Below are 15,159 nucleotides of genomic sequence, written 5' to 3' on the forward strand. Positions count from 1 at the left end.
CTCACTTCCTGTTGAAGAATGTTTTGGGCACCCCTTCTAGGATGTCTTAGGATGACCCAAGGGACATGTGTGCCAAATTTTATGCTTTTTGGAGATTCTTTAGTTGTCTTTTGAGTCAATCGACAACACTAGGCGGCCATTTTCAATTTGGTCAATAACTCACTTCCTGTTTCAGATTCTTTTGGGCACCCCTTCTAGGATGTCTTAGGATGACCCAAGGGACATGTGTGCCAAATTTTATGCTTTTTGGAGATTCTTTTGATGTCTTTTGAGTCAACGGTCAACAGTTTACGTGGCCATTTTGGATTTTGTCCATAACTCACTTCCTGTTTAAGATTTTTTTGGGCACCCCTTCTAGGATGTTTTAGGATGACCCAAGGGACATCTGTATCAAATTTCATGCTTTTATCCGCCGCGTAACGATTTTTCACTTAGTACCCCCTACTAATTGTCATTATGTCATCATGTTTCCATGAAAGCTGTACTCACTCACTCTGCATTCTCTCTCTCACTCTCACTCTGCATTCTCTCTCTCACACACACACACACACACACACACACACACACACACACACACACACACACACACACACACACACACACACACACACACACACACACACACACACACACACACACACACACACACACACACACACACACACACCAGTGTTTGGTTACTTAAACACTCTGACTTAGCACACACCTGTCATGGTAGTATTATCTGCAAACTGGCACAGCTGTGCCCAATGAAAGGCCCTCTACCTGCATGGCACACATTGCAACAGGTCATGGAGGGCATGCCCCAGAGCATACAGGGACACAGGGACAGATTGAGGTGAGGAGGCCCCTGGTCCTAGCATTCAGAGACCCCTCTGCCAGGCACGAGCACACATAGACACACAAAGGAGGATTAAGCCCCTTTCCTTTTACCCGTCTGTTAAAAGTGCCCTCTCCAGACCATGAATTCAGCATTTCCTATGGTGAAAGAAATGCAAATGCCCCCTTTCCATGCCATACTCGAAGGCAGCTTTCAAGAGAACTGCCTTTTCCAAACTCTCCTGAACTTGAAATGAGCGTGCAGCATTTGATGTGAGCCATCCGGCTTTTAAAAGTAAAGTTGGCAGAGAATCATTTACTTACATAGGAGCCACACAGTGGAATGACCTCGAAAACAGTTTCAAACTGACAACCAATCTGAGGACTTTTAAGCAGAAAACTAAATCATGTCTATTAGAAAAGGTTCCCCTATAGAGGGTCTTTAGACTAGGAAAGATAAGGTAGCACTTGTTTGTATATGTATACTGTGTATGTTACTTGTGTTCTTGTATTGTTTGTATGCATGTACTGTGTATGTCTAATGTTTTTGTATTGTTGCGTAACGTGAATGTGTACTGTGGCTTTACTGTGTATGTTACTTGTGTCTTTGTAGTGTGACGTTAGTTACATGTTTTGTACTGTAATGTATTTTAACGTGTTGACTGTTAATTGTAAGAGGACCTCAACGGAAATAAGTCTCACGACTTTCTTGTGTAATCCTCGAACTGCGGTGACCATGTGGTTTTGGCTTTTCAAATAAATCAAATCAAATCAAATTGTTACTTTTGTGCTATGTTCACATCGATCACAAGAGCCTAGTGGCATGTAGCTGCTCCCTGGGAGCAGCTACTCTTGTGCTATGTTAACATAGGTTAATGACCAGGTAAACTAGTGTATCTATATTTATTCTATACATCTAGAATAACCGCCATACCACGCTCAGCTGTGTTTGGTGTAGGGATTGGATGTGATAAGTAGTTGATTGTCATTCTCAATTGTTGTTATTCAGACACAGTCAACTGAAATGAAATGAAATGAAACTAGAAAAAGTGCTCCTCGGAGCACAGGTCTCCGCCAGGTCAGGTAGGTTATTGTGGCCTCCTGGTGGCGCTATAATAGGCCAATGTTTAAAGGGTGCCATTTGTTCTTAGGTCTTGATGGTTTGAGGCATTTTGTGCAAAAAAAATGTTTTGCTAAATTAGACCTGCTGGTGGCGCTATAACAGGCCAATGTTAAAAGGGTGGCATTTGTTCCTCAACATAGTGTGAATGTGTGTGCAAAGTTTGACCGCAATCGGACGGTGCGTTCATGATTTGCGGAATTTTGTTCAAAACAAGCCACTACTGCAAACTTTAGATGTCAATCTTAGCCAATGAGGATGGAATATGAAAAATCAAACACATCCGTCTTGATCACATGACTATGGAGATCATGTGTACCGATTTGCGTGAAATTTGGATAAAATCGGAAGGAGTAATATAAAGAAATGTGTTTTACATAAGTCGGCCTCCTGGTGGCGCTATAAAAGGCAGATGTGAAAAATGCAGGGCAAAGGTTTTTCCTTGACCTCTAGGGAGTGCGCATACAAAGTTTTACACAGATCGGTGCAGTTATAGGTAAAAACATGAATCGGCCTGTTATAGCGCCACCATGAGGCTGATTTGAATTTTTTTAGTGGCATTTCTTCCTTGGCATAGTGGAAATATGCGTGAAAATTTTCACCGAAATTGCATGCTGTGTTCATGATTTGAGGCATTTTGTTGAAAACGGAGCACTCATGCAAACTTTGGAAGCCATTTTTAGCCAATCAGGATGGAATATGAAAAATCTGAAAGAGGCGTTTCGTTTAATGACTATAGAGATACTGTGTACAGATTTGCGGACAAAATCTGTAGGAGTACTGTCAAAATATGTTTTGCACAAATCGGCCTCCTGGTGACGCTATAAAAGGCCCATGTGAAAAATTTGGGGCAGAAGTTCAGAATTGGCATCCAGGGAGTGTGTGTGCACAGTTTTGTTGCGATCAAGCCAACGGTGGCGGAGATTAGCTGGTGACAGACTGTTACGAAAACCCTTTAGGGTCTAGGTCTGGGTTTGTAACACAGGATGGAAAAAACGGATTGTTGAGCAAGGGTGTGCAAATAATGGAGGCGAAACAATGGTTGAGCAAAAGGTGCTAGGTGCTTTTACTCTGCAACAGTCTTATTTACAATATGTACATGGAAGTATGCACAGGGCATAAGATGTAACCAAAACAAAAGTAAGCCACTACCAGGGGACTCGGGTGTTGCCAAAATAACAAACAAAACAGCTAGGGAACAAAGAACAGCTTAACTACCTGACTAAATCGTAACTAGTACAAAACAAAAGACTGCCTACCTAACTACACTAACAATGACCAGTGTCAAAATACATAGGTGGCAAACACCCCTTACCTAGTGTGCTTAACAATGTTCTTCCTACGTGATGGCTATGTACAGAGGCCTCTGTCTTTCCTGTCCCAAGGCAGCAGCATACACATAGCAGGTTTAACTGTATAACAATTTCAGTAGCTTCTGGTTAGCTCTGGGCATATAGCTGTATACAGGTGAAATGTTGGTGAGAGAGTGAGCTGAGGTGGAACCCAGCCTTTTATAGGCAGCAGATGGTGGTGATTGGATGAAGGCGGGGCCAGGTAACAGTTTGATGGACAGCTGATGGGTTGGTGACTTCAGACCTGTAGTGAGTGACAGAGGGGAGAGATAGACAGGAGAAAACCACAGAGCAACCATAGTGGAATGTAACACAGACGGACACACACACGGACACACGGACACACGGACGGACGGACGGAGGGTAAAACATACTCTCTCGCCATGCCTTTCGGCCTGGCGGAGACAATGAGACGTCTCGCGTTACAGCTCTTCCGCTGTGATTTGTAATCTTATAGTTTAAACTATATATTTGGATGTTCGACTCATTAGCACCTCGCCCTGACAAAATTTAAAGGGCTTTCTGGATTACATTAGTATCACTAAAGAGAAAATTAAAAAAGCAAACAATCCTTCAACTCTGGGGACGCCCAGATGAAACAAAAATGTACTTGTAGACGGTCTAAAACTATGACCGAGGTAATTTTAAACTAATTTGATTCCAGCTTTGACCTCAGAAAAATACCTCATTTAGCTTTTTCATGACAAAGGACTTAAGTGGACCGACGACTTCTGAACGACTGACACGTATGTATGGTGTATGTGGGTATTTTTGTAGGTGGGTACAAATGTGTGTGTGGATGTGTGGATGTATGTATGTAGATGTAAGTATAGATACATATCTTTCAATATCTATTACATAGACCACTCACTTCCTGCCATTTAAAATATAGGTCTATAGGTATTTACTATATTTGAAATGTTAACATGCTCCTAGTAACGTGGCCCAACACAGATATTGAATTTAAGGTATACAGTACTAACCCTAACACTAACCCTAACCCTAACCCTAACATACCATTTATACAAAGTACTGCATGCTCAAGTATAATAGCATGATCTTATTTGAACATGGGACATTCGGTGCTGTTATTATTTACAAGGTCATTCCATTGTTGATTTTTATTTATTTATTTTTTACTACTTACTTTGTTTATTTTATTGCATTAGTTTTCTGTCTCATTGCCTGACGAAGGACAAACAGAGTCCGAAACGTTGCAAAGTATGAATCAACTAGGAGCGCAGAGACACCACGGAATGAGAAACCAGGGGAGACCTGGAACTTGGAACAGACCGAACCATCAACTCCAAGGAAACAACCACAGACCGGGAATGAGAGATGGGGAGACCTGGCACCACGGAGGACGCCACCAGAACCATTGGGACCAAGGAGATCGCTGGAAACAGCAGAACCACTGGCCCCAATGGGATTGGAATCAAACACAATTGCCTGACGAAGGACAAACAGAGTCCGAAACGTTGCAAAGTATGAATCAACTAGGAGCGCAGAGACACCACGGAATGAGAAACCAGGGGAGACCTGGAACTTGGAACAGACCGAACCATCAACTCCAAGGAAACAACCACAGACCGGGAATGAGAGATGGGGAGACCTGGCACCACGGAGGACGCCACCAGAACCATTGGGACCAAGGAGATCGCTGGAAACAGCAGAACCACTGGCCCCAATGGGATTGGAATCAACAACGTAGAGTCCACCAGGAGCAGAGACCTGAACACCCTCGCTCCGGTCACAACCACGGAGCAGGAGCCAGAGTGACCAGAAACCAGACAGGTACAGAGGAGCAGAACACACACACACACACACACACAGATCCCTTTGAAAGGGACCAATTCCTTAAAACAATTAGATTATTAAACAAATTTATAGTTTGCACACACCACCTCCAGAACATAACCCGTTCTGAAAAGGCACCAGCCAGCATAGCCAAAAAAACACACGAATTAATGACCTTGATTAAACCGGCACAGCCAAGTCAAAACACCACTCTCATGCTGGAGGGAAATGCAAGGAATTGGGAACACACTACAATATTGATTCTTAAAGACCACTACATGACACACTTGACAACAATTAAACAAGAGCTCTCCGACTGCCTAACAGAGGAATGGAAAAACCCTTTTTCCATAGCAACCAAATGGGCAAGAAAAAATTTAGGCAAAAGATTAAAACAAACAGACTTAGATCAGGCCCTGACAGCGATCGCTGAGCTAAGACCAGACACACCCCCACCCTTCATCTCCTCCCATCCAACCTCCCCCCACCCTCGGGTCCCCACCCCTACCCCATCAATCCAAACCACCCCCCCTCCCCCAACCCATCCCCCCCAATCCACAGATCCACCGGAAAGGGACACCAGAAGAATACCCACACCAGGACCCAGCATTCCACCAAGAAACACCATCGTAGTCCAAGCACAGGTAATCCGGGAGATGGGACCCTCAGCACTACACCTGACACAGGAAAACTATCCAGACCTAGCAACATCACAAAGGAAGACCACATCACCAAAGAAACAGAGGAAGAGAAGGAAGCCCAAAGGAACACAGGAGGACCCAAACCAAATCTCCCCAGCACCAAGCCAAACCACGGAGACACAAACCAACCCAGACACCACACCACAAGAAGCCATCCAGGAGGGATCAGAACCACAACAGGAGGACACCAACGAAACAGACGGGAGAGAAGGTCCCCTGACAATACCACACAGGCACCCAGGGTCCAAATACAAGAAGAATTGGAGACTTAACCCAGAGAAGAAGATTCTGATTTTCGGTGACTCAAACCTGGCAAGGATCCCACCTTTTGCCAGAAGTGACATCCAGATCGAAAGCTTCCCAGGGATGGACTTCCAATCCTGCGTGGACCTACTGAAAGACCACACCATGGAAAACAACAAGGTGGCGCACTGCCTCATTTCAGTAGGTATCAACCACAAACAAAACAAAACAGACCAAACAGGACATAAAAAGATGCTACAAACCCTTCACTGGGCAACTAAAAAATTTCCTTGTGCCAACATACACATAGCTTTGATTAACTACTCAGACAAACTCAGGGTACCAGAACAGAGGAGACTAGACAACCTAAACAGGTCCATCTCACAGGTAAAACACACCCCCAAATTGGAAGACAGGGATTTCAAAACCGAAGGGGACAAAATACACTGGGTACCAGAAACAGCCAAAGCAATGCTAGAGAATTGGATTACTAGTTTAAACTGGAATGCCCTACAAGGCTAATGCAGACGGGGCAAAAATCAAACATAATTAACTTATCACACTATTTCAAACCAGACCAAGCTCAAAGAGACGTTCTGGAGAAAGGATTATCATTTGTTCCCACACTGGACATCTACAAACAACAGACCAAGCGACTGGAAAAAGATGTATCAGATTATCATAGAAGGATAAAGTTAGCCACTCATTTTGGAATGGGACAGAGGGGAGAAATAACACCGTTCCAGACGAGCTCCACCTGGGAACCAACAGACGGCTCCCTCCCAGACAGCCTTAAAATACTACTGAGAGAAGACAGTAAGATATTGAGCAGGATCCCAGGACACTTGAAAGAAACAGACAACATGACAACTCCACAGGTAAGGGCACTTAGACAACTAGCAAAGAATAAAGACATTATAATCAAACCTGCTGACAAAGGATCCTGCATAGTAATAATGGACCGATACCAATACATTTTTGAAGCAGAGAGACAACTTAGTAATAAAAACCATTACAAAGAATTGAGGGAACCAATCTACAAAAACACAGCAATTGAAGCTAAGAGGATTATAAAACAATTGAAAGAGAAGAAATTAATAAGTAGCAAACAAGAGGCCTACCTCTCGGGTCAGGATACACCGCGACCAAGAGTTTTCTATCTATTGCCAAAAATACATAAAGACCCGGCCACATGGACCGTACCCTTTGAAATCCCACCGGGCCGACCAATAGTTTCTGACTGTGGCAGCGAAACCTATCAGACAGCAGAATTTGTTGAATATTTCCTGAAACCTCTCTCAACCCAACATCCGAGCTATGTGAAAGACACTTATGACTTTGTTGAAAAAATCAAGAAAATAACAATGCCACAAACGGCCTTGTTATTCTCAATTGATATTGACAGCCTATACACCAACATTGAGACGGATGCAGGGTTGAAGGCAGTGAAAGAAATTTTCAACAAATATCCGGATAGGGGAAGGCCAGATGCTGAATTATTAGAATTGTTAAGCCTTAATCTGACCAAGAACGATTTTGAATTTAACAATAAGTTTTATTTACAAACAAAGGGGACAGCAATGGGAAAACGGTTTGCTCCTTCGTATGCTAATATTTACATGGCAATGTGGGAGGAAACAGCATTAAAAAAATGTATTCTAAAACCAACCCACTATTTTAGATTCTTGGATGATATTTTTGGGATCTGGGAGCACTCCAAGGAGGAATTTGAAGATTTTATTGAAGTTCTAAACACACATCACCGATCCATCACTATAAAATTTGTAACAGACACAGACAAAATTGATTTTCTGGATGTAACCATTTTCAAAGGACCACTGTTTAACACCAGTGGAAAATTAGATCTCAAAGTCTACTTTAAGGAAACTGACACCCACGCTCTCTTACATAAAACGTCATTCCACCCACCACACTGTTACACAGGGATTGTTAAATCACAGCTACTAAGATTCCACAGAATTTGCACACAAGAACAGGATTTTAAGACAGCCTGCAAGATCTTATTCTGCGCCCTACGAAAAAGAGGGTACACAAGGACCTTCCTACGAAAGGCCCAAGACACCTTTCTGGAAGTAAAGGAAAAATACCAGGGCCCACAGCTGGCTCTGGTAACTACATACTCCTCACAAAGCAAATTGGCTAACACCAGGATAAAAAGGAATTTCCAGAACAGAGGAAACACTCTTTTAAATGGGTGTAAAATCATTTCAGCCTACAGAAAAAATAAGAATCTCAAAGATTATCTAGTCCACAGCACTCTTAAAGGAACGAATGGACCAACTAACAGGAGACCACATTACTTTAAAAGCACCCAAATGGTGACCAACAGACACAACAAAAGGGTGTTTGGCATTAAACAAAAAATACAAGCTAACACTAAAAACTGTATTTACTTAATCACCTGCACCAAATGTAACCTTCAATATGTGGGTGAAACACAAAACACAATCGCCACCAGATTAAACCAGCATAGATATAATATAAATAATGCCAAGAAGACCAATTTAATAATTGTTCAACACTTTATGACACATGGAATAAATTCCCTAAAAGTCTCTGGCCTAGAACATAACCCAAATTGGACACTAGGACAAAGGCAATATAACGAAAGACAATGGATAAACAGATTAGGTACAATTTTTCCAGAGGGACTTAATATGACAAACACTAGAAACACACAAAACAACCCTTCTTAATTCAATCAAACAAACTCACAGAAACACAAAGAGACCACCAGGTACTCAGAGAGAACTAAAAGAACAAGGACCCACTCAGAGGAAGGAGGAGTAACGCCTGACCGGGATACTAGATTAAGGACAAACACAGAAGCATCAACGACCCTATGGGAAGACAAGGGGCTTCTTCCTGACCCATAGCTTAAAACCCAAATAGGTGTGAGGGTACTCAAACCAAATGCCCACTCAAACCTTCAAAAGGACTAAGTGGGTTAAGACACACATAATCAAACAATGGACCTAGGAAGACTTAGATGAACAAATGTGAAATAATAAGGACCTTAAAATTAAATGTTTTAAGGTCCTCATTACTCTAAACCCTAACCCTTGTAGCAGAAATGGAGAATGGTGTCAGTCCCAGCAAAGACGCACTAGAATTGACCAGTAGTCACTGGGAGGTTCAGTTGGGGCAAACGCAGTCCCCACAAACATCATTTACTATTCTGTGCCTATCGGTACATAATTCGGACGGGGCTGAGTAGGCTCAAAGCGAACTTCGCAACGTTCGGCACGGCAACTCGCGCGCCTTAGCGCGCTCGGTGGTGCCTCTCGTGGCTCAAGTTCGCTTGAGACTGCGCCCCTCCATCGCGGTTGGGTCCATAACTATATTTGTTTTCCTAAAATCTTTTATTGAGTCCTAATCCTGTACCATTCTTATAATGAGACTATGGATGAATTTTGGTATGCAGTCCAACTAAGGTGGGACTCAGGATGACTGGACGTACCTGCCATGCACAGTCCCCAGTGAACATTCCTCACAAAGCTCACTGGCAATTTTATTTATAGTTTGTAAACATGCCTAAAAACCTAAACTTTGAAGAAAGGGAAAATGGTTAACCCTAATGGGGAATCCTTTCTTAGGAAAGGCGAAACAGCCAAAAAGAACTTAGGGCTAAGATTTAGAATTTAGATTAAAGACTTAGTAAACAGAATGTAAAAGTACAAGGACCTTAAAATTAAAGAGTAACGGGATCCCAAAAAGACTTTCTTTCAAAAACAAGATGGCGAGAGCAAAAATTCCTTGCTCTGCCTTTTTCGGAAAGGATGCCCTTTCTAAAAAAGGCTTAGCACTGAAGTCCAACCCAAACCATTCCCTAACCAGCGAGTACCTCAAACATTTGAAAGGGAGTCTACAAAGATCCTTTTCTCTTTTTTTTCATTGTCTAAAAAAATCTCACAAGAGAAACAGAACAACCCATGCTCACTCCATAGACACAGAGTGAAAATGAGGAAAATAAGCCACACCCATAGATACACTGATTGGACAAAGGAAGAAACAAAGGCCATCCAGCCACACCTCCAAAACAAATTGATAGGCTAAAGCAGAAAAAAGCCACGCCCACCTCCCAATGCATAAATACAGGAGTAGGAGGACCATTGAATCATTCTCACAAGGAGAATCACAATTGCCTGACGAAGGACAAACAGAGTCCGAAACGTTGCAAAGTATGAATCAACTAGGAGCGCAGAGACACCACGGAATGAGAAACCAGGGGAGACCTGGAACTTGGAACAGACCGAACCATCAACTCCAAGGAAACAACCACAGACCGGGAATGAGAGATGGGGAGACCTGGCACCACGGAGGACGCCACCAGAACCATTGGGACCAAGGAGATCGCTGGAAACAGCAGAACCACTGGCCCCAATGGGATTGGAATCAACAACGTAGAGTCCACCAGGAGCAGAGACCTGAACACCCTCGCTCCGGTCACAACCACGGAGCAGGAGCCAGAGTGACCAGAAACCAGACAGGTACAGAGGAGCAGAACACACACACACACACACACACAGATCCCTTTGAAAGGGACCAATTCCTTAAAACAATTAGATTATTAAACAAATTTATAGTTTGCACACACCACCTCCAGAACATAACCCGTTCTGAAAAGGCACCAGCCAGCATAGCCAAAAAAACACACGAATTAATGACCTTGATTAAACCGGCACAGCCAAGTCAAAACACCACTCTCATGCTGGAGGGAAATGCAAGGAATTGGGAACACACTACAATATTGATTCTTAAAGACCACTACATGACACACTTGACAACAATTAAACAAGAGCTCTCCGACTGCCTAACAGAGGAATGGAAAAACCCTTTTTCCATAGCAACCAAATGGGCAAGAAAAAATTTAGGCAAAAGATTAAAACAAACAGACTTAGATCAGGCCCTGACAGCGATCGCTGAGCTAAGACCAGACACACCCCCACCCTTCATCTCCTCCCATCCAACCTCCCCCCACCCTCGGGTCCCCACCCCTACCCCATCAATCCAAACCACCCCCCCTCCCCCAACCCATCCCCCCCAATCCACAGATCCACCGGAAAGGGACACCAGAAGAATACCCACACCAGGACCCAGCATTCCACCAAGAAACACCATCGTAGTCCAAGCACAGGTAATCCGGGAGATGGGACCCTCAGCACTACACCTGACACAGGAAAACTATCCAGACCTAGCAACATCACAAAGGAAGACCACATCACCAAAGAAACAGAGGAAGAGAAGGAAGCCCAAAGGAACACAGGAGGACCCAAACCAAATCTCCCCAGCACCAAGCCAAACCACGGAGACACAAACCAACCCAGACACCACACCACAAGAAGCCATCCAGGAGGGATCAGAACCACAACAGGAGGACACCAACGAAACAGACGGGAGAGAAGGTCCCCTGACAATACCACACAGGCACCCAGGGTCCAAATACAAGAAGAATTGGAGACTTAACCCAGAGAAGAAGATTCTGATTTTCGGTGACTCAAACCTGGCAAGGATCCCACCTTTTGCCAGAAGTGACATCCAGATCGAAAGCTTCCCAGGGATGGACTTCCAATCCTGCGTGGACCTACTGAAAGACCACACCATGGAAAACAACAAGGTGGCGCACTGCCTCATTTCAGTAGGTATCAACCACAAACAAAACAAAACAGACCAAACAGGACATAAAAAGATGCTACAAACCCTTCACTGGGCAACTAAAAAATTTCCTTGTGCCAACATACACATAGCTTTGATTAACTACTCAGACAAACTCAGGGTACCAGAACAGAGGAGACTAGACAACCTAAACAGGTCCATCTCACAGGTAAAACACACCCCCAAATTGGAAGACAGGGATTTCAAAACCGAAGGGGACAAAATACACTGGGTACCAGAAACAGCCAAAGCAATGCTAGAGAATTGGATTACTAGTTTAAACTGGAATGCCCTACAAGGCTAATGCAGACGGGGCAAAAATCAAACATAATTAACTTATCACACTATTTCAAACCAGACCAAGCTCAAAGAGACGTTCTGGAGAAAGGATTATCATTTGTTCCCACACTGGACATCTACAAACAACAGACCAAGCGACTGGAAAAAGATGTATCAGATTATCATAGAAGGATAAAGTTAGCCACTCATTTTGGAATGGGACAGAGGGGAGAAATAACACCGTTCCAGACGAGCTCCACCTGGGAACCAACAGACGGCTCCCTCCCAGACAGCCTTAAAATACTACTGAGAGAAGACAGTAAGATATTGAGCAGGATCCCAGGACACTTGAAAGAAACAGACAACATGACAACTCCACAGGTAAGGGCACTTAGACAACTAGCAAAGAATAAAGACATTATAATCAAACCTGCTGACAAAGGATCCTGCATAGTAATAATGGACCGATACCAATACATTTTTGAAGCAGAGAGACAACTTAGTAATAAAAACCATTACAAAGAATTGAGGGAACCAATCTACAAAAACACAGCAATTGAAGCTAAAAGGATTATAAAACGGATTGAAAGAGAAGAAATTAATAAGTAGCAAACAAGAGGCCTACCTCTCGGGTCAGGATACACCGCGACCAAGAGTTTTCTATCTATTGCCAAAAATACATAAAGACCCGGCCACATGGACCGTACCCTTTGAAATCCCACCGGGCCGACCAATAGTTTCTGACTGTGGCAGCGAAACCTATCAGACAGCAGAATTTGTTGAATATTTCCTGAAACCTCTCTCAACCCAACATCCGAGCTATGTGAAAGACACTTATGACTTTGTTGAAAAAATCAAGAAAATAACAATGCCACAAACGGCCTTGTTATTCTCAATTGATATTGACAGCCTATACACCAACATTGAGACGGATGCAGGGTTGAAGGCAGTGAAAGAAATTTTCAACAAATATCCGGATAGGGGAAGGCCAGATGCTGAATTATTAGAATTGTTAAGCCTTAATCTGACCAAGAACGATTTTGAATTTAACAATAAGTTTTATTTACAAACAAAGGGGACAGCAATGGGAAAACGGTTTGCTCCTTCGTATGCTAATATTTACATGGCAATGTGGGAGGAAACAGCATTAAAAAAATGTATTCTAAAACCAACCCACTATTTTAGATTCTTGGATGATATTTTTGGGATCTGGGAGCACTCCAAGGAGGAATTTGAAGATTTTATTGAAGTTCTAAACACACATCACCGATCCATCACTATAAAATTTGTAACAGACACAGACAAAATTGATTTTCTGGATGTAACCATTTTCAAAGGACCACTGTTTAACACCAGTGGAAAATTAGATCTCAAAGTCTACTTTAAGGAAACTGACACCCACGCTCTCTTACATAAAACGTCATTCCACCCACCACACTGTTACACAGGGATTGTTAAATCACAGCTACTAAGATTCCACAGAATTTGCACACAAGAACAGGATTTTAAGACAGCCTGCAAGATCTTATTCTGCGCCCTACGAAAAAGAGGGTACACAAGGACCTTCCTACGAAAGGCCCAAGACACCTTTCTGGAAGTAAAGGAAAAATACCAGGGCCCACAGCTGGCTCTGGTAACTACATACTCCTCACAAAGCAAATTGGCTAACACCAGGATAAAAAGGAATTTCCAGAACAGAGGAAACACTCTTTTAAATGGGTGTAAAATCATTTCAGCCTACAGAAAAAATAAGAATCTCAAAGATTATCTAGTCCACAGCACTCTTAAAGGAACGAATGGACCAACTAACAGGAGACCACATTACTTTAAAAGCACCCAAATGGTGACCAACAGACACAACAAAAGGGTGTTTGGCATTAAACAAAAAATACAAGCTAACACTAAAAACTGTATTTACTTAATCACCTGCACCAAATGTAACCTTCAATATGTGGGTGAAACACAAAACACAATCGCCACCAGATTAAACCAGCATAGATATAATATAAATAATGCCAAGAAGACCAATTTAATAATTGTTCAACACTTTATGACACATGGAATAAATTCCCTAAAAGTCTCTGGCCTAGAACATAACCCAAATTGGACACTAGGACAAAGGCAATATAACGAAAGACAATGGATAAACAGATTAGGTACAATTTTTCCAGAGGGACTTAATATGACAAACACTAGAAACACACAAAACAACCCTTCTTAATTCAATCAAACAAACTCACAGAAACACAAAGAGACCACCAGGTACTCAGAGAGAACTAAAAGAACAAGGACCCACTCAGAGGAAGGAGGAGTAACGCCTGACCGGGATACTAGATTAAGGACAAACACAGAAGCATCAACGACCCTATGGGAAGACAAGGGGCTTCTTCCTGACCCATAGCTTAAAACCCAAATAGGTGTGAGGGTACTCAAACCAAATGCCCACTCAAACCTTCAAAAGGACTAAGTGGGTTAAGACACACATAATCAAACAATGGACCTAGGAAGACTTAGATGAACAAATGTGAAATAATAAGGACCTTAAAATTAAATGTTTTAAGGTCCTCATTACTCTAAACCCTAACCCTTGTAGCAGAAATGGAGAATGGTGTCAGTCCCAGCAAAGACGCACTAGAATTGACCAGTAGTCACTGGGAGGTTCAGTTGGGGCAAACGCAGTCCCCACAAACATCATTTACTATTCTGTGCCTATCGGTACATAATTCGGACGGGGCTGAGTAGGCTCAAAGCGAACTTCGCAACGTTCGGCACGGCAACTCGCGCGCCTTAGCGCGCTCGGTGGTGCCTCTCGTGGCTCAAGTTCGCTTGAGACTGCGCCCCTCCATCGCGGTTGGGTCCATAACTATATTTGTTTTCCTAAAATCTTTTATTGAGTCCTAATCCTGTACCATTCTTATAATGAGACTATGGATGAATTTTGGTATGCAGTCCAACTAAGGTGGGACTCAGGATGACTGGACGTACCTGCCATGCACAGTCCCCAGTGAACATTCCTCACAAAGCTCACTGGCAATTTTATTTATAGTTTGTAAACATGCCTAAAAACCTAAACTTTGAAGAAAGGGAAAATGGTTAACCCTAATGGGGAATCCTTTCTTAGGAAAGGCGAAACAGCCAAAAAGAACTTAGGGCTAAGATTTAGAATTTAGAT

The sequence above is a fragment of the Gymnoscopelus braueri genome (assembly GCF_963280865.1).
Source record: "Gymnoscopelus braueri genome assembly, chromosome: 22".
NCBI lineage: Eukaryota > Metazoa > Chordata > Actinopteri > Myctophiformes > Myctophidae > Gymnoscopelus > Gymnoscopelus braueri.